This window comes from Magnolia sinica, chromosome 19 (genome assembly GCF_029962835.1).
Source record: "Magnolia sinica isolate HGM2019 chromosome 19, MsV1, whole genome shotgun sequence".
Lineage (NCBI taxonomy): Eukaryota > Viridiplantae > Streptophyta > Magnoliopsida > Magnoliales > Magnoliaceae > Magnolia > Magnolia sinica.
In genome coordinates, this window is record NC_080591.1 from 27459377 (window position 1) to 27486557 (window position 27181).

Sequence of the window (27181 nt, forward strand, 5' to 3'; positions counted from 1 at the left end):
TCAGGTAGGACCTAAATTTGTCCAAGGCGAACACTACAACTAAGAGTTCCTTTTTCGTAGTTGAGTAGTTCACTTGAGTAGGATTTAGAGTCCTACTCGCATAATGAATGACGTAAGGCCTCTTATCTTTTCTCTGACCTAGAACCGCTCCAAGAGCATAATCAGAAGCGTCACACATAAGCTCAAAAGGAAGGCTCCAGTCGGGTGGTTGTATGATGGGTGCATTAGTCAACATGCCCTTAAGCTTAGTGAAAGCTTCCTGACATGGCTCAGTCCACTCGTATGGTGCATCCTTTTGAAGTAGATTACATAAAGGACGAGAGATGAGACTAAAGTCCTTTATGAATCTTCTGTAAAACCCAGTGTGTCCTAAGAAGGATCGCACGTCCTGTATGTTCTTGGGTAGAGGTAAGTTAGAGATAAGATCAATTTTTGCCTTATCCACCTCGATTCCTTTGGACGAGATAATATGTCCAAGGACAATTCCCTTATGAACCATGAAATGACACTTCTCCCAATTAAGTACCAAGTTCTTCTCTTCACATCTTTTCAGCACACATTTAAGACTTTCTAAACACTTGTTAAAAGATGAACCCAAAATAGAGAAATCATCCATGAAGACCTTTAGATATTTTTCCACCATGTCAGAAAAGATACTCATCATACGTCGTTGAAAGGTGGCAGGGGCATTACATAATCCGAATGGTATCCTTCTGTAGGTAAAGGTGCCGTAGGGACATGTAAATGTGGTCTTTTCCTGATCCTCAGGGGTGATTTCAATCTAATTGTAGCCTGAATACCCGTCAAGGAAATAGTAATAGGAATGACCAGCTAGCCTTTCTAAGATTTGATCAATGAAGGGCAAAGGAAAGTGGTCCTTCCTCGTGATGGTATTCAGCTTCCTGTAGTCAATGCACATTCTCCAACCAGTAGTAACTCTAGTTGGCATGAGTTCATTATTGGCATTGGCTACAATGGTGATCTTAGACTTCTTAGGAACTACCTGAGTTGGACTCACCCATTAACTATCGGATATGGGGTATATGATACCCACATCCAATAGTTTAAAAACCTCAGCCTTAACCACTTCCCTCATGTTTGGATTTAGTCTACGTTGTGATTGCCGAGCAGTCTTCGTATTATCCTCAAGATATATACGGTGAGTACAAATTGAGGGGTCGATTCCTTGAGGTCCGCTATCATCCATCCAAGGGCTCCCTTATGCTCAATGAGAGTAGATATGAGCATACTCTCTTGTTCTTTCTTCAGATGGGCAAAAATCACTACCGGGTATGTCTCATCTTGACCTAAATATGCGTATTTCAAATTAGAGAGCAAAGGTTTTAGGTTAAGCTTCGGTGGCTTGAGGTTAGACAGTAGAGGCACTACATCGGTTTGTGCTAATTCTTCAAATTGTGGCCTCCACTGGTTAACTTCAAGTACCGGTGCAGTATCAAGCAAAGCACACGTCTCCCTAATCATGTCATCATCAAGATCATGGGAGTGGGCCAGGCACATCTCTAGAGGGTCAGAGGTGCCGTATCTTCCACTAAAGAGTCAATCATGTTAATGTCGTGGAAATCGTCATCATCCTCTAAGTTTCTGTCATTATTGAAAAAGATGTTTGACTCCAATGTCATATTTCTAAAAGACATAGTCATGACACCATTCTTGCAATTGATAATTACGTTTGAAGTGACAAGGAATGGGCGACCAAGAATGACGAGAATCTAAGTGTTCATGTTATTGATGGGTTCGGTGTGCAGGATGATAAAATCTATAGGGTAGTAAAATCTATCAACTTGGACCAACACATCCTCAATTATCCCTTTTGGTACACGAACAGAGTAATCAGCAAGTTGTAGTGTGGTTAGGCTGGGTTTTAATTCCCCCAAACCTAACTGTCTGTATACCGAGTAGGGAGTCAAATTGACGCTCGCTCCTAAGTCAAGAAGTGCATGATCAATTCGATGGTCCTCGATTACACATGATATGGTTGGGCTACCAGGATCTTTGAATTTCTGTGGCACGTCTTGCTTTAGGATGACACTCACTTTCTCGGTCAAGAAGATCTTCTATTGAATACTCTACCGTCGTTTGGTCGTGCATAAGTCTTTTAGGAATTTGGCATATGAAGGTATCTGTTTTACGACATCAAGTAAAGGAATATTGACTTTCACTTGTTTCAACACCTCTAGGATATCCTGAGAGTTAGAGAGAGGTTTTAGTGCGACCAACCATTGGGGAAATGGAGCAACTGGCTTTTTTAAAAGTTCAGATTCTAATTTTTGTGGGGCCTCACTAGATCCATCATTGTTGTCATCTTCTGATTCTTGAGGCTTTTCGGGCCTAACCAGAAGGGTTTTATCAATGATCTTCCCACTCCTAAGAGTGATGATGGATTTAGCGTGCTCCATTTGATTTGAAGAGCTGGGATTACTTATCTTGTATTGCGGTTTAGGATTGGGGAGCAGTTGTGCAGGAAGCATCCCCTTTTCTATAACCGTCATACGTAAATCCATCTTTTGTATAAAATCTTGCATTGCCTAGGTTAGCTCTTGCATGAAATTTTGAACCGATTCTTCTTGAGGTTTCCCCTGATTTGGATTTTGATTGAAGAAACTTTGAGGGGTAGCAGTTTGTCCATTTCTCCAACTAAAGTTTGGATGAATTTTCCAACCAGGATTGTACATATTAGAGGTCGGTCCATTGAAAGGTCTTTGATAAGTATTTACGGCATTGGATTGTTCATTCAACACTTCTCGAAAGGCGGGTATCGTAGGACAATTTTTAGTTGTATGAATATTACAATCACAAATGCCACAAACACTTTCATTAACCTTATCCTTCTTTCCTTCCATGGCCTCAAATTTTCTTATGAGCGTAGTCACTTTATACTTGAGATCATCTTCTTCTTTCAAGAGATACAATCTACCTTTCTCCTTAGATTGAGTCGGCCTAGACGTGGTGTTCGATTTTGGGTAATAGTCCCATGATTGTGTTTTTTCAGCAAGACTATCGAGGTAATCCCATACCGCGTCGACATTTTTATTAATGAATTCTCCATTACACATTGTCTCGACCATTTGGCGCATGGAAGATGTCAATCCATCATAGAAAAAATTTGTAATGCGCCACGTTTCAAAGCCGTGTTGTGGGCATGAACTAACCAAATCCTTGAACCTTTCCGAACATTGGTAAAATGTTTCATCCTCCTTTTGGGTGAAGTTCATGATTGCTTTTCTAAGGGTAATCATTTTATGATGTGGAAAAATTTTCTTTATAAATTCCCTCTGCATATCATTCAATGTGCCAATGGATCTAGGACACAGTGAATGTAACCACGTTTTAGCCTTCTCCTTCAAGGAAAAAGAAAAGAGTTTCAGCCTGACTATGTCCTCAGACACATTTTGAAAATATAAAGTGGCTATGATCTCATCAAAATCTTTCAAATGTAAATATGGTTCTTCAGATTCAAGCCCATGGAACTTAGGAAGGAGTTGGATAACCCCTGGCTTGATGTCCACATGTCCTGTATTTTCAGGAAAAAAATCATGCATGAGGGCATACTCACCCCGGCTGGTTGTAAATAATCTCGTAAAGTACGAGGCGGGGGTGCTTGATGCACCTCATTCTCATCCTGAATGTCCTCCACCCTAGGCTAGGGTAGAAGAGGTTGGTTTTCAGCCATCACTTCAATTAACTCAGGGGATTTCGAGTGGTGTTTAGTCCTACGATGGATAGTTAACCCCTCAACCAATCCTCCTTCAGTCAAGAGACGTCGAGTGTTGTCACGGGCCCACTTGAGCATGAAACACTCGCAGCCGTCAATCAAATTCGAAACCTAATCCTAAGAAAGGAAAAGAAAATCTAGAAAGAAAGAGAGGGTTGGAAAGAAGTTACCAAATTGGAGTCCCTAAGTTAAAAACCTGCAAAAGAAAACAAATCAAGTCAATTTCTAAAGAGAATGTCTAAAATTAGAAAATCCTTAAAAAGAAAGATAGAAGTAAACTAGTTTCTAAAAGAAGAAATTCCTAAAAGAAAGTGAAAATTTTTAAAATAAATTAGGAAAGTCCTAAACTAGAAAGTAAGTTACTAAAAGAGATCTGAAAAATAGAAAGTAGAGAAAGAGCTTACTGAATTATAAATTTCTATCTTAAAAGCCTACAAAATAGTAAAGTTAGTTTCTAAACAAACAGTCTACAAGTAGAAAATTTCTAAAATAGAAAATCTAAACCTAAAATTAAAAATTTTCTAAAAATAAACTAGTTTCTAAAAATAGAAAAAGTAAAAGAATTAGAAAGGGATTACCAATTTAGAAGTTTATGTCAAGATCCTACAAAACAGGAAAACAGGTTAGTTCTAGAAATCAAATAGAAATAAAAATATAAAACTAAAGTTAGTAAAATCCTAATCTTAAACTAATTCTAAAACTAATTAATTTAAAAGAATCATAACCGTCAATCCCTGGCAACTGCGCCAAAAACTTGTTCACTCCGCAAGTATAGGGTTGTGATGTAGTACTAAACTCGATGAGACCGAGGTCGAATCCCAAGGGACTGAAACCTGTACGTAATCTGAAACTAAATAAAACTAGAATTAGACTAAGATGAAATCTAAATCGAATGAATTTGAGGGAATAATGGTGAAATATTAATCTAAAACTTAAAGAATTCAGAGGTAGGAAACTAAGGATTCAGAGGATTCACTTGTAGAGATCAGGGAGATCTATGGTCGATTCATGAACTCAACCGGACTTCGAGTCCCATCTTCATCCAGTTGGAAGATATAACCTGAAAATCAATTCTTAACTTTATTTAATCTAGTTTTCAAGAGATTAGACGGGTGTAAATTAGAATGGATTCCAACACATAACCATGCCCATGAGACAAAGCAAACAACAGAATTAAACCAATTCATAGCCAATCTGAGTGATGTATGAATGTCAGGAAGAGTTCTGTCATCCAACCATGCCTAGGAGACGATGGTGAATAACAGGGTTCCCAAATTCATAAACCCTATAATGCTAAGAACATGCTCAAAGCTATCGCAAATCTATTGTAATTTCAATCACAACAAACCATTAAAAACTGGAAGCATTCCTATTAATCAAACTAAATCAACATCAATTTAGTCTAACATGAATCAAAGCCATAACATGAATCAAAACCATAGAATTGTTCCCATCACACCACAAGCTTCACCTTTTAGCCCTAGCTAAGAGGTTTAGCCTACCATGATTAGGCTATCCTCAAATTAAAAAATAAAAAAAATAAAAATAGAAAATAAAACTAAGAAAATGAAAAACTCAGCCCTGGAATTGTGCTTCACGTCCAGCCTCCTTTTGATGCACGTCCGACCGAGAGATGATCCTCCCTCTTCCCGTTGCTGATCTCTCTCTTTATAGCATGTATGGGATGGTGATTGCGTCGGTGGAAGGTGGAAGAACCGACCCTGTTTGCTGGATTGTGAAAGCAAAGGCGGTGGAGAAGGCAAGGCTTGCGCAGCACCCTCCTTTCGCAGCCAAATCGGATCCTCTAAACTCCCCTGTTCATGTGATTCTTTCCAAAATAATACTGTCCCTTGGGACTTTTTTGAGTGGTCTACACGATGGACGGTCTGGATTACCCATCCGATCATCACCACACTCATGCAATCGTCCGCAAAACTCGAACAGCATCCGGGTGCGAACAGAGCATGCGTAATGGTTACGCTGTGATGGTGGTGGGGTCTATGTTCGGTGATGTCAAAGAAATCCACTCCGTCTATTCGTTGCAGCTCGAAAAACCAGGTGGGAATCACTATTTTTGGATCAAATTCGGTGTGGTCCATGGTTGTTTTCATTCAACCGTCCGTCTTACATTTGGGCGGTTAAAAATCAATATCCGCTGTACCTTAAAATTTCGTCACCTAGGACTTGGTGAGCAGGCCTTTATGGATCTGATGAATGGTTTGGATTTTTCATATGGACAATGGGTGGGGCCCACAACATCAACCGACGATTACAGTGAAACTTCGCTGTAACGGCAGTTGCCCGGTCAACACCGACTTTGACCGGGTTTCTCCATCCGGTGCACGTTGAGTGCACATACACTCTCTATACATGCGATGCTCATGGGCCATCATCATGATGGTCGTGAGAAATCCGTTCCGTTCATATCTTTTCTCATATCATTTAATGGATAAAGCCTAAGTTTGAAGCATATTTAAATATCAGGTGGGCCTCAGATCAGTAATTCATGGGCTGATCTGACCGTTGGACCACTCCCACAGGTATTCAACTACTAAAATTTTACGTGTACGGTTTATTTAGGGTCTTCAGGCCATATATGAAGTTTTGAGCTGAACAGATGGTGGGAACCCTGTGATCTTGCATTCTGTACCAATTTCAGGCCACTTGAGCTTCAGTTTCTCGATTTTCTCGGGTCTCAGGCATGTTATTTTGTCGATCTTCGTCCCCTGGGGTCCTTCCCTTGCCTTGGTGAATTCTGAGCGTTAATTCCATGCTTTTAGTACCCTGTTTCCGTCCGAGCTCCTAAACTCACCTTACAACATAAACACGATTAAAATAGTCCGTTAAACAGTATTATGTCCATAAATTTAGGTAATAACTGGGGTCTAATATGTAATATTTTACCCTCAACACAACCCCTAGCGCCGACTGAGGAGAAGCCTCAAAAGCGACCTCAAGATCAGCCGCAGCATCATCAGACCCAGCTGTCTCGGTCTCCGGACCTTCAGACCCGGACGCACTTTCATCAAATCCCGAGAGATCAAGGTCGGGGAAAGATTGCTTCATCAGTTCGATACATTTAATGTAACCATCCTGATATAAGCGATCTCGTTCCTCCAAATACTCGCGGGACTGAAGAAAGGCCTTTACAGCTTAGACCTTAGCCTGTTTAATGATAGACTTGGTCTCAGTCTTCAACTAAGATAGCTTCTCTTCCGAAGAAGATAGAGCCTGACGACTCTGCCGACTCTCCTCCCAGGCCTCTTGCAATTACAAGGCCAAACGAGCACCTTTGGCCCTAGATTCATCGATGGCTTTCCTGGCAAGCCCTAAGTCGCCAGTCATTATATTGATTCGAGTCACGGAGGCAGTGAGTTGTGCTTTCGCCTCCACTGCCCGTTTCTGAGCATCGGCCAAATCCAAGCTAGCCCTGAGCGTACAAGGAGTAAACTGCAAAAGAAAGAGATAAGGTCAGATCAAGTTCAAGAAAAGCGACAAGACAGGCATATAGTTTATGTCTGACCTCAAGAAGTATATTCGCCATGTGGGAGAGGGTCCACCTCGGGGGAGCTTTGAAGAGGGCAACGAACTCTTTTTCGCTCTCGTGGGAAATTACTCAGGGGACCAAGTCTAACACAGCCTGTTGGAAGGCCGACATCTCCTATTGAGTTGTCTCCCCTCCTGAGGACTCCCTTCTCCTCTACTCCGGGACCTACTCTGCAACAGGTCCTAGCTCAGGAGCCACCTGAGACTCGGGAGCCACCGCATCCTCCACTTCCGTCCCTTCCTCCGAGTCAGGGACTATGATGGTCGAGATGGTCGAGGAAGCCTGCCCTTTAGCCTTCGAGACCACCTTTGACTTTTTTAGAAGCCGAGGCTTTGTCCTTGGTGGGGCCTTCATCTTAGAGGGTAGACGAAGAAAAGGCCGGGCCTCAGCCATCTCTGCATCGAAAGAAGTGAGACGAGTTAAACAAAATCCAAAAAGAATGCGACAAAACAACCAGAAAGTACCTGTTAAGGCCAAATCCAAACCCGAGTCAAGAAGACGCTCCGGCTGGAGAAGTCTCTTCTAAGATCGCTGCTCCGGACTCAACGCCTTCAGATCTTTAATCCGAGCTAAAGCGCTGGCCGCGAGTTTCGGCCTTCTCACAGGAATATCTGCGAAACATGTCTAGTTAGACTCAAATACACTACTACGAAAAGATAAACGAGAAGCATATGTCGAGTCACCTGCTTAAGAAAACACCTGAGGAACATGAGATTCATGGGCCCTGGCATGGCAGTCTCTCAGCGGCCACACACCCAAAACCATCTATCTCTCTAGTGCTTATTAGAGGTAGGTGGATTAGTTATCAGAGATCCACCCTTATTCTACCAAGCACATAAAAAGTACCAGTCGGGCTGTTGCGGGTTCGGCCGTACTTGAAACAGATGGAGAAACTCATCAATAGTCAGTGGGGGTTGCTCCGTCTCAACCCACAACACCAAGCATCCGAACAAGTTCCTCCACCCGTTCGGGACTATCTGCCCGGGCGCTATCTGAAGTCAGGAAAGCAGATCCCAAGCTATTCCTTGGAGGGGTGGATGTAAGCTGCACTGCAGAGCGACTTGAAAGATAGTGACCATCCCATCAGGAGGACGATCGGGTAATTCGCTCGACAGAGAGAGATGGATAATGACCGAGTCTGGGATATGGTACCCGGCCCTAATCTTGTCCAGATCCGTCTCGGTTAAAACTAAGGGAACCGGACCCCTTTGCTCATCTCCGGCCTCCCCTCCCTCGGTTGTTGACTCAACAGCCTTTGCCCATCTTTGGGTGGAGGCCGACTTACTGGCCCCTTCGGCCTCCTCATCCTATTCTCTTGTTTCCTCCCCAGGGGGATTAGGCTTGCTAGGGGTAGTCGCTAGAGACGCCCCTCCGCGAGAGGGACCTGTAGAAACAGGAGGTTCCGTCGAGAGTCCCACCACTCTTTTAGAGTGCTAAAAGGCAACGTTAGTGCCTACGACCATCTCCGTCAGCAATGAAGGTGATTCCGAGACATCCTAGAGACGCCTCACTTCACCTTCTTCACTAGAAACTCCCTCCCGAGGGCTTAAAGAGCCGTGCATTGCCATTAAAACCAAAAATGAAAGGGAGGGAGAGAGTTCGAAACTCATCAGAGATAGTGAGAAGGGCTGAAAAAGAGGCGAACGTGGAAGCGAAAGTCAAAAACGAAGGGTGAAAACAGCGAAAAATGGCAGAAAATAAAAATCACAGAGACAGAGATTGAAAAAGGAGAAGACGCTCGTGAAAAATGGGAGAGGAGAGTCCCGCTCCCCCTTTTGTAGCCGTGTCATGTGGCTAAGGCATTTAAGGAGTCGAATCAATGGCCGCTTCGACTCCCCCGCCCGACATGTGGCGCATTTCGAACGACGCAAGAGCCACCCCCGCCATGCGTCCAGCACTCATAATCGGGAAGGGGACTCTGACAACTGTCCGCTCGTGCGGCCTCGATCAACGAACCGACGCGTGCTCTAGATGACATAAGACTCCTGCGAGCATTAAATGGTCCATCATAAAGTCGGTCCTAGTCCACGCCGACTTAACGACTTTTTACTCCATAGCGTCAACAAAGTTGATGCAAGGAGTAGGGAGGCTTACTATTGGGGAGAAAAAATAGGACAGGTCTGGGGGCTCAGATATGGAATGGACCAACTCTACCGACACCGCTTGGGGATCCAAGGCAACAAGCCCGACCGAGGCAGGTAAGCTAAAAGCCTAAGGGAGAGACTTAGCTTGGATTCTGAGGAATGGATCCCAACTGAGACTTACAAAGTCATGAGCCACAAGGCAAAGTATATGGGATGCATAAAGTTAACTCAGCAAGCAAGGCAACAACACACAAAAAGGCCAATTAAGGCTTGAAGCTTAGAAGCCACCCGACCGACCATAAAACTGACCCATATTTAGGTCGGTCACAGAGTCGGCTATCGGAGTCAAACCGGATATCGATTATAGATCAGATCCATTTCGTCCGACAGAGGGCAAGAAGCATGACCCTTTATAGCCAGTCGAGACTCGCTCATCAGTAGAGTCGGCCAAGCCCGATCTAATCAGTAAAGTCTGTCGAACAAGGAAAAGACGGTGTAAAATGGAACACCTTCCCAAAGATCCAGTAAAAAGATCCCCGATCCCTAGAATCTCGAGATCTGTTGGAGTCCCAGATTGGATTTACAACAAATCTCCAAGATATCAGGAAAAGAATCCCGGCACGATGGGACCCTCCGATTCCTTTAAATACACCTCCAAGGTGAAAGGTACACAAAAAACTCTCCTAAAAACTTCCTACTACGTCCATCATACTGACTTAAGCATCGGAGGTTCCCCGGCTCTAGCTAGGGTCTTCATTGCTTTCTTCTTCGTGCAGGTGAAAGGACGGAAGGAGACACACTAGTTTTTTGCATCAACAGGGATGTATCTCATATTTTATCTCATATTATAAAATAATATGAAAATTATTAATGGTGTGGATGAAACACATACATCATGGTAGGCCCATAGAGCACGGACTACTGGCCATTAGACAGTGGCAAAGTCACGGCCAATCCGTGTCTAGGTTTTACCAACACCATGCATCCATTTTTTTCAGAACAAATAAACATAGGTAAGTCTAACTAAGAATATTTTAGGGTGAGACAACTCTCTTTGAAAAATGTCGGCGTGCTTGATTCAGCATATTAATTAGGAAGTATTAGGTGGTATTGAATTAAAAATTCAACTATTTAAACTTTACAGGCTGTTTGTTTTCTCCCACTTACTAATTTTATATGCTTTGAGAAATGTGCCTAGTGCCAAAAGGAGTCCACAAGGAATTCGATGGGATTTACAGAGTCTATCTAACTCACTAATCCAGCCAAAGGCAATGTTAATGTCACCAAGTTAAGTGGTCCCACCATGATATATGGGCTATATCCACATCATCCATTCATGTTTTGGATATCATTTTAGGGCATGGGTCCAAAGCTCAAGTGGACCATACCACAAGAATTAATGGGGATTGAAGACTAACCATTGAGAAGTTCTTAATGGCCATAGAAGTTTTGGATCAAGCTGATATTTGTGTTTTCCCTTCATCCAAGTCTATGTGACTTTCTCAATAGGTTGGATGGCAAATAAATATCATGGTGGGCCCTAAGAAGGTTTCAATGGTGGGTGTCATTAATCTCACCGCCTTTTATGGTGTGGTTTACTAAGCTTTGGATCTGCTTCATTTTTGGGCCCATGCCATAAAATGACCCACAAAATGGATGGATGGTGTGGATATTATGCATATATCAAGGTGGGGTCTACAACAATTATTGACGTCAACACATTAGGTTGCGTATGATATAATTTCCAAATAGTTTACTTCCATCACTTGGTAGTTTTTCACTGCTTCCATGGAAATATGAAATATAATGCCATTTGAAACAAGAATTTCAAGATAAACCTTGATTGCAGGTGATCATTTTGAACTAAAGAAATTCTATCCTACTTAATCCTAAGTAATCTCATGTACCAAACCGATGTAGAGATGAACATGATGAGGTCGATCACCGTCTTCCTCAAGGATAACTACTATGAATCCATGGAGCTTCTGTAGATTCCTCACAAAGACTTCTCGAATCCATAAGGAAAAGAAATAGAAATAATTTTAAAATATACGAAAGAAACTTATTGAATATTGATAAATGAGTCTACAACCCTTTAAATAGTAATACCAAGACTTGAAAGAAGTTTAGGAACTAAACTATAACCAAAACTCTCTAAAATTCGTAACGTACTATAAATAGTAAATTTCTATTTATAGTAAGTGTCCTATGTGGCTTAACCAAGTTATTCTCCTAAATTTTCTAAACACTTTTCTAAAGCCCAACAGATGAAGAGTTATAATCAAATTAAAACTTACTAAAAATAGTAAAACTAGAAATAAACATGGAATTCGACCATCGCTTTGATGGAATCTCACAAATTCAGCATGGGTAACCCTACATAGCCAAGTTTGTTGGCTAAAGTAGCTCATCCTATCCCAAAATCATATAAGGTAAATCGAGTAACTCATTCCGGTTTGCGAGATATGCACGATTTAAGGTTTTGACGGTCTTAATGACTTCTGCCTTCGATTGAGCCTTCTCAAATCCATCTTGGACATAAAAGTGTCAGCGACTCGCTCTACATCTGTTCCCTCCACTTTAAAAGTACTCGTCCTGCTTCAGTTCTTGATACTCGATCAGGTGCGCCGTAACGATACCTGGATCAAAAGTTACAATCAATTTACGATCCACTTTCTTTTGGTCCAACCATGCTAGGAACGTATCTGTGACACGTTCTACGTCAGACCCACTCCACTTGAAAAAAAAACTCGTCCTCAAGTTACTCAAGGTACTTGTCTCATGATCTGAGATAACTTCTGATGCTGATGTTTATTAGCCATTTTCTTGTACTTCACATTAGGATCTTAAGTTGACACAATATATGTACTCATGCTTTTCGTGACTTGACTAGTATCAATCAGTTCCTTCACTTCTTCATGCAAGACCTGATATTCTTTCTGACTCACATGACAGTGAGAGTGGTTGTGCAAGCTAGCCCCAGGAACAAGGCCTATATGATGTTGAATGTCCCTCATGGGGGTTAATTCATTGAGTAAATCTTAGAGCCAGAATTCTTTAAATTCATTTAGGAAAGGCATTCAACTTGAAAAAATGTCTAAGGGTTTCGATTCCTTGCCCTTTACCACTATGGCGTATACCTCGCTGGCTTCCTTGGATTCCTCCACGAAACCTCGAATTGTCAAGAGGGAGCTCTCCTTCGTTTTAGAAGCTTTGAGGTGTTTCTTTGGTGCTATAGGGGCAAGGATTATCTTTCGACCGTTCTTAACAAATACGTAAACATTATCTCATCCTTGGTGGGTCATATCACGGTCTGACTGTCATGGTCAACCGAGTAACATATAGCATGCTTGCATGTCTACCACATCACAAAGTATCTAATATTTATAAGTTTTACCAATTGAAAATGAGGCAATGCATTGTTCAGTTACCTTAGTCTTATTCACTATTTTAATCCAGCCAATTGAGTAAAGAGATGGATATTGTGTTATAGGTAGCTACAACTTAGCCACCATCACTTTCTAGACAATGTTCTCGCTACTACCACTGTCTATGATCACATCACAGACCTTATTGTTGCCAGTGCACCACATACGGAATATATTATGTCGTTGTGGATGCAATTCTTTCCGTGGGGTGTACATTAATCGCCTCACGACTAGAGATTCGCCACAATCCTTGCCCATCCACTCTTCACCATGTGCTCCTTCATCAGTGGCTTGTTCATGGTCAAGTGGGTTGCGGGGCATTGAAACCTAGATAGGCTGCTCCCACTGGTTGCAAAAGGTTGAGGATGTCCTACTACTAGTTCCTTTCCTTGTGTCAGTTCTGAAGAATCTTAAGTGAGACCTATCATGGGGGTCCGAGTTAAAGGGTAAGGCTGAATAGGAACTCTTATAAGATGTGTTTCTGCTATACCTGTCAACTAAACTACTTCATCCACGGTCCTAACTAGGTGTATCTGAACTCGGTCTTGAATTGCCAATCGTAACCGACCTATAAATCGTGCTGCCTTCTGTGATTCTGTTTCTAACAGATTGTTTCGTGTTGCCAACCTCTAGAATTCTTCGGTGTAATCTGTGATGGTTCGATTCCCCTGTCGGCAATTTTGGTATCGTTGGAACAATACGTGCTCGTAATTATTAAGGAAGAATCGTGATCAAAGAAGGCGTCTCATCCATGACCATGATGAGATGAGTACCTTATTTTATCGTGCACATGAGAGTTGTAATTGTTCCTACCATGCAGAAGCACAAAATTTTAATTTAAAGGCTACCAACTTCACTATTTTATATTCTGGCAAATCCATGTAATCGAAATATCGTTCTACTTCAGCAAACCAGTCTTAAAAATCCTCTATACATAATAATCCATTAAAACTAGGAAGTTTGGCCTTACCTCAATAATCTCTTTCAACACGATCTAGACGATCTCCTTCATGGGCTAGTTGTCAGGCAAAGCCACCATCGAGGTCATCGTCACTAGAACTCGCATTATCTGGTATAACCCTACGATTCACCACTGGTAGTGTTATATGGGAATTGGGATTGTGTCGTATAGCAACCACGGGCGGTTGAGCATCACATAGGGCTCGGGGCAGAATTAGCGCATCTGCCAGATGCTCGAGGGTTGCCTGCAGCCTTTGCATGGTCAACTGACTATCTTAATGGAAAGCTTCTATTCTTTCCGAAAGATAATAAATTCCTGGATTACCGTTTACAGGATTTTGGTTCATACCTTCTTTGTTTGCCATCGGCCTGAGGGGAGTCCTCACTTTGATACCAATTGACGCAGAGATGAACGTGATGAGGTCGATCACCATCTTCCTTAAGATAATTACTTCGAATCCAAGGAGCTTCTCTGGACTATTCACAAAGACTTCTCGAATCCACGAGGAAAACAAATAGAAATAATTTTAAAATATATGAAAGAAACTTGTTGAATATTGATAAACGAGTCTACAACCCTTTAAATAGTAATACTAAGAATTAGAAGAAGTTTAGGAATTAAACTATAACTAAAACTCTTTAAAATTCGTAACTCACTATAATTAATAGTAAATTTCTATTTATAGAAAGTGTCCTATGTAGCTTACATTATTCTCCTAATTTTTCTAAACACTTTTCATGTTAGACACAACTCCTAAAGACCAACGGATAAAGAGTTATAATCAAACTAAAACTTACTAAAAATAGTAAAAATGGAAGTAAACATGAAATTCGACAGTCAATCTGATAGAATCTTGCAAATTTGGCATGGGTAACCCCCTATAGCCAGGTTGGTTGGCTAAAGTAGCTCATCCTACCCCAAATCATATATGGTACATCGAATAACTCATTCCGGTTTGTGAAATATATCTGATTTAAGGGTTTAACGGTCTTAATGACTTCTGCCTTCGATCCAGCATTCTCTGATCCATCTTGGACATAAAAGTACCCGTGACCCACTCTACATCACAAACAGGCCTAGAGGTAGATGAGTGGATGATCATTCCTCATCAATAGAATTGATTAATTGCTGAGGAGTCATTATTTTAAATTGATTGGTAGATCAAATGCCATGTCTTGTCCGGCCATCTAGAAGGGAACCGAATCATTGCATCCTGTGCCTGCTGGACGAACTCAGTCTAAGGAGGGTTACGTGGGCTGATGTATGGATTTTATCAAATCGTGCATTTCATTTTTCAGGTCATTTTAGGATATGAGCTAAAAATTAAGTAAATTACCTAGATCCAAGGTTCAAGTAGACCACATCATAGGAACTGCGGTGATAATGACACCCACCATAGAATCCTTCCTAGGCCGAACGTGAGATTTATTTTTCATGCAACTTGCTCATAATGTTGTATGGACCATGATGAAGCAAAAATACAAATATCAGCTTGATCAAAACTTCTGCTTGAGTCCCAAGAAATTTCTAAGGGTGGGCGTCCAACCCCCACTGTGTAGTCCACTTGAGCTTTGGATTTACCTATTTTTAGGCTCATACCCTAAAAAGTGATTTTTGGAAAAGTGGGTGGATGGCTGTGGATAAAACCCATATATCACAGTGGGCCCTATAGAGCCCCTGCCGCAGGACGCAATCTGAATCCAGTGGAATGGTCCCCAACGCTGGTTTTACCTTGCATGTAAAACACCAAGTTCTGTAAGGCCAACATGTTGCGCCTTATTTAAATCATACATATAAGATAAGCATAAATGGACAACAATGAGAGAAATGCATTTCTCCTAAAACCACTTAGTTAAGACAGTTTTGTATTTCTTAACTGATGCTCGCACAACTAGTGCATCTAGCTAGTTCATTTGTGAGACCCAATTATTATATTTGTATGCCAACCTGCCCTTCAAACATGGTAGCCCGCGATGAAAATAGGATGCTCAGAAAATTATCTCGATCCAATCATTAAATGGAACCTATATGAACGTGGAGGTTTCGGGGTGGTTATTCATTATTTTCTATGGTGTGGCCCACATGATAATTAGATCAAACGGATACTTGGGGCATCTTATTTTTATGGTGGAGCTATGTTGCTAGATGGGTTGGATGTTGTACAAATACCATGGCGTGCCTCACACACAACTAATTTGACCTACAAATAGTTGGGTTTAAGCATTTCTCCTTATCTGCATATGTATTGGTTTGTAAGAGAAATGCCACTACAAATTAAAAAAAATAAAAAATAAGGCATTTGCCAGCACTCAAAAGTGTCGGCAAAGGTAAAAAAATAAAAAAATAAAGCACTGGTAAAACCTTTGTCGGTGCTCAACAATCACCGGCAAAGGGGTGCGCCGGTAAAGGTTTTACCCGCACTAATCATTCTTTACAGATGCTTTTTTCGGTTGTAGTAATTGAGTAGCATTTTCTAGCGCGCATTCTAGTTTTACTAGCGTAATCTATTGGCCACTGGTAATCAATGAAAAAGTGCTGGTAAAAGTCAAAAAGCACCAGTAAAAGTCTGTCCAAGCGCCGATAAAAATATTTCAAAGCATAATTTTTAGTCACATTTAATAACGGAAAATGATAATATCAGGGATGTTATACTACTCTCTAATCCTCTGTTGACCATATCTTTTTATTTATTTATTTATTTTTGTCACCCTTTATTATTATTATTATTATTATTATTATTATTGTTGTTGTTGTTTTTCAGAAATGGGGACCATGCTCATGAATCTTTGATAGATATGAGGAGGGATGTACACATTGGATTTTCGGGTGGGCTCCACAAGACAAAGGGCCTCACCTATCATATCTCCTAACTGACATAAAAGAGAGAAAAGTAAAAAAACAAAAAAAGGACCCAGAAAAAGAAAGAGAAAGAGGGGAGGAGACAACCCTCTCCCTAGAGGCCTTGAAACTGGGAAGACAATCTCTACACTGCTAGAGACAGATTTATGGATGGATGGTCCCCATTTCAACTCTGTGCTGCCTGTGGACGGATGGTATATATTTTACAAGCCCATCCATTGGCCTGTGGACAACCGACAGTGATGTTTTCACCTCTTATGAATGATTAAGCTAAGGTAATATTTATGGAGAATGATTGTTAGGTAAAAAGCATGGCAGATGGCCTGTCAGTTTGGTATGAGTCGGTGGTCCATTTTGCCCTTTTTCTCGTACGCTTTACCATGTACAGGGGTATTCAACATCCTGGAGGGTCCGGCTGCTTGCTAGATATTTAGCCACCCTTGTCTGGGAATGGTTGATTGGATCCGTTGTATATCTCAAGAAAGTGTTGGGAATACTCTCGGCTATCCTCATTTGGATTTTCGGTGCTTTTAGGTTGGCCAAAATAAGTTTTATCAAATAAATGCTTAGTTTGGATCTCTGAAGAGTCTGAATTATTGGCTAGAATTTGATTTGTTAGTATCTGAATCGATTAAGAGGTGGTTTTATCCAACCTCAGTTGAGAATATAACTTATTTCTTATTTTGGTCTTGTCCACAGGCCTTCCAGGGCTTGTCCATTCAACAATTCAAAACTAGATTACATCTGCCACCTCACCAAGTTCTTAATCAATACACTCTTTATGTACACCAACTTGTGCAATTTTAAACAGGTATCATTAAGATCTAGTTACGCAGATTTAGACGGCCGAAGTCTTAATTTTCTCTAGGTGCAGTTTCCTTTTGTTCCTCTCTCTCCATGTATATAGGTCCTCTCGAATTTTTTGTAGTGGGGGGACCCAAATGCCGCCCTCTCTAGAGAAGTTTGTTCATCCTTTTTTTGGAATGAAAAAGCTGATTTAAAAACCAAAAAAAAAAAAAAAAAAAAAAAAAACCTTCAAATACACTAAGTACTGACGGTTTAGATGCCTTTTATAATGTGTCCACAAATTCGATGGTCAATATCTAAGAATGATGTCATCTGTTATGGGGAAAATAGGCCGACCAATAAAAAGAGGTCAGGTCAGACCCTCAACACCTCATGTACCTAGCCACGTCAGAAAATAATGAATTCTAAATGAGAAATCCACTACTTAGCCTTGGACCGAGCAACAACCAAGCTCAAGCTCAGTTTCTCATTAGCACGTCGAAAAATAGGCCGACCTGCACAACATCAAGGGAAGTCTGATCACATATCGAAAGGATTAGGTCGAACCTCAGGTCGGCATACTACCCCCAGGTTAGGTCGGCCAAAACCACCTTAGCCTACCACTGCACATCTCCACTGATTCCGAATAAATGGATCTTATCTAAGAGAGATCCGTCCGAGACTTTTTCCAAAGATCTTAGATGATACCTGTGACATGCTTGGGATCTCGAGATCTTCACCATAGATCTCAGGATATTCCCCCACGTGTTCGGGACTTGAATTCCTTTACAATACGTACTTACTAAATAGGGAGATCTCTTCTATGCGACCGTCTCTCCTCAACTATAAATAAAAGTGTCTCTAATGGTGAAAGGTACATACAATCTCTACTTTAAAACCCATTACTCAACTAAACCCAGATTCCTTACTTGACTTAGGCATCAAAGGGTTCCCTAAATTAGACAGGGTCTCCTTTGTCCGTCCCTTGTGCAGGTACAGGAAAGTCCAAGGAAGGCTAACCAAATTTATGCATCAACATCATCCATGATCTGTATAACATTCATCTGATTGGCCAGACCTCTAAGAATGCACATCTCAGAAATGACATGGATCGTCCATTAAAGAACAATCGACAGATCCGGCCGTAAATATCAAACTATGAGCAGTGCAGATTACATAGTTAGCACCATGAATCGAAACTACAAACCCATTGTGCATTTGTGAACGGCTGGATTGTTCAATATGATCTTTATCGCTCAAGATGTGGAGTATTCAGATCTGCAACTTATGTGATGTTAATAAGTGTATAGCTTATCAAGCATGCTCATCAAACATATATGGACTGGCAATCTAGACGCAACAATGATCACCTACAGATGAACGGATTGGATCTATTGCACGTCATCCTTAAGATGGGCAGTCCTGATCTCACGGATGGACGTTCACAAGTGTAGAAATCAGATCCAGGTTACACGGCCAGTCATGATCATTCGTTGTCCTTAGATAAAGGACCCATATACAACTCTATTGGTGTTTCTTGGCACAATAAATAGATAAATCAGATCTTACCATTAGTGCAGCCCTCATATGGACGGCTCTGATCTAACCATGTTACTAATGTTGGATGTATTTAAGAAAAGAACTGGATCCTTATAAATGGAATCAACGTGTGAATTAGAATTCTTGGTTGTGTTTTGGATGCTAGCAATTAGAATGCACTACGATTCTTAAAAAATGTGTTTTAATGCTTACAATTGAAATGAATTAAGTAAATTAGATTCAAAACCACAAATTAATATACGTGACATTTGAGATAATAACTATAATATGCCCATTGAAATGTATGATATGGCAATAAGAAAATTTTGAGTCCTGTGTGGGCTGTAAAAATGGACCCACTGAATCTGAATTCGACTGTTTTTGGCATCTGATTCTCAGCGTTTTTGAGAGCATATCAATTCATATGATTTTTGGCATTCCATTTCACATTTAAAATTTTAAAAATTTAAAAATTATAAAAAAAAAATAAAAAAAATAAAAAAAATAAAGTCAGAAAAAGGTATAGTACAATGGCTCACCACCATTGACTTTGTTGATCAAAAGTGGAATTTACATATACTTCAGGATATACCTCTCGCGGGCATCATAAAAAGAATCATGCCTCACCTATCATATATCCCAGCAAAGAAAGAATTCACATTGTTTCTGATTATCAGTGTTTGCCATCAATTAAATGACTTTTCTTTTTTTCTTTTTTTTCTTTTCTTTTTTTTAATTTTTTTTTTTAATGCCTATGTGCTTCCATTTACCACCAAGTATAGCTGTTTACCATAAACCATGTGCATATTCACCGACTTTCATTATAGAGTCATGTCATTGCATAAATAATAGAATTTTACAAAATACTACGTAATTAATATGTAATTACATTCATGTACTTTTTCAAAATAGTTTTCAAAAAACTACCTTTTCTTATAATAATAAAAATATATAATTGGCATTCCACTACTTTCCATCATAACCTATATGCCAGCAAATGAGTCGATGGTTTGGGTGGGCCCCACCATGATGTTTAGGTGAAATCCACCCAAACCACCAACTGTGTCAGGCCAAGGCCATCAGCTCATCCCGACCTATGTGATTAAGGCTGATAACATGATTGGAAACAATGTACATGACAACACCTGTCCTCTAAACTATTTCCATTGGTGTTGCCCAAGTGAATCATAACAGGTGTGATTTCTAGGCTACAGGCCTAAATTTTTATTTGGAATCTAATCAATAGAGTGGATTTCATATAATTATCATGGTGGGACTTATAAAAATCAAGGATGGACGTCTTTGTCCCAACTTTTTCCTTTGGTGTGACCCAACCGAATCACAGTTTTAACCTGTTTTTTTTTTTTTTTTTTGGTTGCTAGAACTAAATATAGAAAACAGTTAGGAGAGAGACATCCACCCATGCTTTGTACAAAGACCACCATGATGATTATATGAAATCCACTCCAAGCAATAGATGTCAAAACAAATCTTAGACATGGGGCCTAAAAATTAGGCCCATTTGTAATTCAAGTGGACCATGCCTGGGGAAACAATTTGGAGGGCGATCGTTGCCTTGTATATTGTTTCAAATCACATGGTCCACATCAATCATAAATGGGAGTATTTTTGGGCCCTTAGCCTAACATGAGGTGACGCACTTGGTGGTCGGGCTAGATTTTATACATAAACATGACATTGGCGCTTACCCAAGCAGCTGGCCCATTTGCTAAGGTAGTGAAATGATAATTATGTTGATTAATGAGGTAGCTCTTTGAAAACCTTTTTACAAGAGTACCAAAATGTAAATTCAATATTAATTTAGTATTATTTTGTAAAATTCCCTGTAAATAATCCAACAGCAACGTACAGGTATCAACCAAAAACTTGGAATACTAGTTATATATCCATATCCAATGTACTCAATTAGATATGCACATGTCACTAATGATGATGTGATTTTGGACTTGAGAAGCAAATCCACTTCTATGGTGCCATTATCGACATGCCTTCTGAAAAGCTTTCAACCACAGCCCTAGATGGCAATTTGTCCAAAATCATAATTTCTTGTGTATGATTTTGGTTTTTTCCTTACATACTCCCATGGTACCATGGTTTCCCCAAAATACAGCTCATTTGTTTTTTTTAGAACTCACTGATTCACACCTTCACGTGCAGTGCAGTACTGGAGGATTATATTTTCTGGGACAAAAATTGCCCTGCCATCAAGAACAAAAACTGTTTGGGAGGCCGATTTTCATTTCACATGTTCAAAATTGCTATTGGTCTTTTGTGCTCTCTGGTGATTTTTTTTTCTTATTATTATTATTATTATTTGGACCACTCTCCAGCAAGCTTATGTGCTTTCGGATCTCTAGCTAGTATTAATCCATTCTTTCTCATATAAAAGAGCCTTTCTCAAAAGACCTTCATTTAGTGGTAGATGCTACAGAACATATACTTCGAGTCAAAAGATGACAAACCAAACAGATGCTAATCAAAATAGTTTATGGCTCACTATAAAACTTATCAAATTATCTTTCCAATAAGCCTAAAATTAAACAGATCCAAGGTGCAACAAAGGGAAATCCTATCCATTTACCAAAATTGCACGATATTGACTATTCAAGTAATATGATTTACACCATGGGACTTTAGGCTCATTTTGAAAAGGTTACGCAATCTCTAAATGCAATAATTATGGTCCAAGTTAAAAGCTCATCAAATTATCTTTCCATAAAGCTTAAGACCTTTCTAATGCAATTTAGAATGAGGGAGTGTGAGCATTTTCATGGGATCATGCATGCTAGCAAAATTAACTATTGAGGAGAGTATAAATTAACAATTAAGGAGAGTGCAAATTTGTGATAATAATCTAAAAATAGTTATTGAGGGAAGTGCAAATTCATGATTGATAACCTAGAGATAGCAATCGAGGATTTTACAAATTCATGATCGCTAACCCTAAAATAACAATTGAGGATGGTACAAATTCATGATTGTAGACCCAAACATAGTGATCGAGGAAAGTATAAATTCACAATTATGAACCTGAACATAAAGATCAAGAACACTAAATATTTACAATTGCCAACATGAAGATAGTGATCAAAGATAATACAAAATTGTGATCACTGACATTAAAATAACGATTGAGGATGGGACAATTTCACAATCCGGCAATCCTTCCTGCCTTTGCCTATGAAAGAACCTCTCTTAAAAGAGCTTCATTGGGTGGTTGATGCAACGAAAGGTACATTTTGAGTTAGAAAATAATAAACCAAATGGATCTTGATTGAAGTGGTTTATGGCTAATTGAAAATCTTTTTGAATGATCTATTGAACATACCCAAGATCACTCATATTCGATGTACAATGAGAAAGATCTAGTCTATTTATTGAATCGCATAATGTTGATTGTACAAGCAATGCAAGTTACACCATTAGGGACTTTAGCCACACTTTTGAAAGGTCAAACCATTTCCAAATATGATCAATGAGTTAAGATCACTGTAATCTTACTATATCGAGGGAGTTATTAGACTTTTTGTAGGATTGCGCAATGTTGAAAAAAGTAATGATTGAGTCTGGTACAAAATCATGATCAACTTGAAAATAGCAATCAACGATAGTACAAATTCATGATCAACAATGTGAAAATAGTGATCGAGGCTCATGAAAATTAGCAATCACGAACATAAATTAGCTATCAAAGACAATACAAATTTGTTATTGTGAACTTCAACATATGATTGGGAATAATACAAATTCACTATCATGAACTTTAACATAATGATCGAGGATAGTACAAATTTATGATTGGAAATTTGTACTATCCATGATTTATATTTTAAGTTGGTGATCACTATTTTTCTACCCATTCAATTATCTTTGAATAATGCTAAACTGGTGACACAACTTGCAAGTGTGTCAACAGATCGAATCTATCGAGTGCTTAAAGGTGACCCAACCAGAAGTGATCTTGGCCCCATCATGGCCTCATTAAGAGGGCCATACATGGCATAAAAGTTCACAAAGTAATTGAATTAGGTGATTTTTTATCAGAAAGGTGGGAGCACACTACCTATAACTTTGTTAATATTAACAAAATGATGTATAAATAGGTTTCTTTGGGCTTGATCCACAAAAACAATGGGACTCACCTATCATATAACTCCCAATCAATGTCTACAAAATGAAGAAAACAGAAAAACCATAGCTACCTAAAAACGGAATATGCATGTGTCTACCAAACCACCACGGCAACACCAAGGACTAGAAGAAGGGCTACCCATATCCTAATTGCTTCTTCTACCAATATGAGCTAAGAACGAAGGCTTCAAAAAAACATCCAACGTAGCTTAGGGCATTGTATGTTGGGAACCACAGAAACACTCAAAGACGAATCAAATAAAGTAGACGCAATCGCACAACCAAGTCGAAACAAGAACAATCCAAATTTTACGTGGAAAAATCCTTGTGGGAAAAACCACTACATAAAGTGACAAGTAATGCACCATGAAAATAGAAATTAACTTACCGATTTGAATAAGCTACGAATCTCTTTCACAAGCCCTACCTATGCTCTTGAATCCTTATGAATGAATTAGAAAGCTCTAATACACCTCTCTCTCATAAATCTTGATTACACTTGATATATATAATGTAACAATCAGAATATGAAACAACTTTTGCGCTTATGCAATTCTACGTATATCTTTAATGGGACCTTCGATGGCATGGACACCCCATCGAGGATCTATCAATGGCATCAAACTGCTTCGACTCTATCAAGTAGCAACCCCAAAAGGTTCAAGCAAACCAATATGGAATTTTCAAATTTTCTCAATGGGATCGGGCATCTTTCGATGGCATTAATAGACTTGTTACTGATAGATTTTGAAGTTGCGGTAAAGGGCCACAATGCGTCTAATTAGGTACAGAATATGACTGAGCTATAAAATGTAGACTAAGTCCTACAAGGAGGAGGGATTAGGACCTATTTAAAAAATATGCATATGAAAACAACAATTGCCTAGTTTAAACTAATTGACAATTAAACTAAACTAAACAATGTAACTCTATAACTTCTACACCAATAGAGGGTCCAATCACATAGGTTACTTAAAATATTCAAATTAAGCAACTATCCTATAACATAGTAAACATGTGAGTATGTTGAGGGTTAAATATTGCATATTAGACCACAGTTATTACCTGAATTTATGAACATGATATTGTTTAACGGCCTATTTTAATCATGTTTTTGTTGTAAGGTGTATTTAGGATCCTGGATTAAAAAATGGTACTAAAAGCATGGATTTAACGCTCTTAAATCACCAAGGCAAGGGACGAACCCCAGTGGAGCGAGATCAAAGAATGTACACGCCAGAGATCCGAAAAAATCAAGAGATCGACGATATAGAGGCCTGAAAATCGTCTCCTGGGTATGGTTAGGTGATGGAATCACTTCCAAATCTTCACCACTCTTATCTTTTGATGATTAGATCCATGAGAAGTTTAGAGATCTGATAAATCTCTTCTTACCAATTGGATAGGATATGACTCTGATATCAGTTGTGTTCTTGAATCAAGTGTAGATCTCCCTGATCTCTACAAGTGGATCCTTGGAATCCCTAGTTTTCCACCTTTGAATTTTACAAGTTTTAGTTTAAGATTTCACTATTATTCTCTTAAATTTCTCTGATTTAGTTTACATCTTCTTCTAGTTCTATTTCTGGTTATTTTCAGAATACGTACAAGATTCAATCCCTGTGGATTCAACCTCGGTCTTACCGAGATTATTATTACATCGCAACCCTATATACTCAATTCTAAGATTTCTTTTAATTTTAAAACATAACATTACTTTCTAATTTTACTTTAGAAACTTTCCTTTTTAGGAACTAGTTTATTTTTAAAAACTCTCTAATTTTAGGTTTTATTTTCTCTTTTTAGAAATTTTCTAATTATAGAATTTTTTCTATTTTTAGAACTAACTTACTTTCTATTTTTAGGTTGTAGGAGCTTTCTAACTTTAGAATTTCTATTTTTAGAAACTAATTTCTTTTGTTTTCTTTTGCAGGATCTTAACATAGGAACTTCTAATTTGGTAACTTCCTTCTAACTTCTCCTCCCCTTACTTTTTATATTACTGTAAGATCTTTTCTTTTAATTTTCTTTGGATTAGATTCAAAGTTAAGGTTTCGCCATGGAAGAGTGGGTACGTCAATATGCTGAGATTGATAAGAAATATTGGGGAGGGATGTATAATGATTATGATGTAATTCAACTTATATCTTAAGATTTTTCTGAAACCATCATCGAGAGCTGACTGGAATACTATGCTCCATCGGTTAAGAAGTCCTTATGTGATCATATTATGAGAATGAAGACTATTATCAACTATCATATTCTCTCACATATGATCCGTATGAATATAACTAGTGGAAACATCAAAATTAGGAAGATGAACCAACAGCATGTTATAATGATTATTCTCTTGGATACCCTACCTTTGAGATCCAACAAAAAACGATCCAAGAGGATTCATTTCAACATAAAATGGACTATCTTACAGAAATTAGAAAAACGTTGAAAGCGCTTAATTCGCATCTCGATAAGGTAGTGGAGGCTCGTTCATCCCAACCACAACCCAATCCAGAAATGCGATATGAGAAAAATGATCCTAACTCGCTTTTGAAGAACTCTGGAATTTGGAATGAAGAGTTGAATTATGTTAATGAGCATGTGGTTCAATTTTTCGAAGAGTCGATCTCGATGACGGTCCAAATGAATGGTTAAGAGATGGGGTGTCTTTCAAATATAATGATGATGACACACTTCACTGACATGACACACTAGGTTTCAATGATGAGAGTGAAGTTAGTTTATTCAAACCTCAACCCAATTTAGAAAGAGAATGTGAGGAAAGTGACCCCATCCTAAGAGTGTATTGCACTGAATTGGAAGATGATACATATTGGGATGACAATCATGAATATGTAGCCCAAATTCCCTTGGAATAAATCTCAAGTTTGGTCCAGGTCAATGATTAAGAAGTACACGAAGTGATCGGTCATAATGAGCTCCTTACAACCGACCCTTCTAACTCTTGTAAGACATGTTTGGATTACTCCCCTGAATTGAATAATGATATGATTTGAGAGAGGGACGAGTTACTCGATATGACTCTGGAATTTAAAATCACCCAGTTAAGGCCACCATCTGAGCTGTCAAGTTTTGACGATTCAATGCCTCTTCTAAGTAATATAAACAAACAGAGTTCTCACAACAATACTTCGTCAACTGACCCTCAATCTGTCTGTGCAGGGCTGGAGCAAGAGAGCGTACTTCCATCTACTTTTAAAGACGATAGAGTCCTTAAGCATCTTATTGCAGATTTCAACATGAAAATTTTCAAATCTTTGGATGATTGTTTGGCACACTTTGCAGATTCAAACGATCTTATGATAAAAGAAATAGTGAATGCCTTGCAAGATAATACCTCAATGGTTGTCATGGATCGAGGGAACCCGTACTCTAAAATCCTTCCCTCCATAGATCTTAAATGTTTACCATTAAAGGAGGAAGAGCTAAAAATTGAACTGGAATCTGAAACTTCAAAATATGTCAAGATTACATCACTTTCTGCGAATTTTTCTAAATTTTATTTACATGTAGTCTCTAATTCACCATGGAATACTAGGAATGCAACTTTTTCTATCACAGGTGAATCATATATACTTTAGATACCTCAGGCGATCTAATGACAAATTTTTGATGAGGTCCATAAATTTCTCTGGAAATTCATGCTCCAGGGCATCTAAGCCTATTGTAAAAATGACTTTTAGATGATCTTGTTGAGAAACCTACTGAGAAATTTATTAAGATATCGGTCGGAGGAGGAACCTTGTGGCATGACTAAGTAACTTTTTCCCTACTTTCATAAGACTAGGGTAGTTTGCTTTATGTCGTTCAAAGATAGTCGGCTTTATGCCATTAAGATAGTTTGATTTCCAGTTGTTCTAGGATAGTTTGCTTTTGATAGTTTAACTCTTGTGCTAACCTAGCTTCACGCTGAGATCTCTTTGGAAAAAGCCGTACAACTCCTTCATCAGGTACTATCTTTCCATCACTTCTTCTTTACTTTCATTGTCTCATATGCATTGCATGCTTATATCTTTTACATTGAGGACAATATAGATTTTAAGTTGGGGGTGTGGATTAGGCAACCTAATCAAT

The 27181-nt window shown here is 39.2% G+C and overlaps 1 non-coding gene across 1 annotated transcript; it reads left to right on the forward strand.

The window, feature by feature from the left end:
• Positions 1-3144: 3144 nt before the first annotated feature.
• LOC131235862 (small nucleolar RNA R71) lies at positions 3145-3251 on the forward strand. The gene has a single exon (XR_009166379.1). It is a non-coding gene; the product is annotated as a small nucleolar RNA R71 (small nucleolar RNA).
• Positions 3252-27181: the final 23930 nt, after the last annotated feature.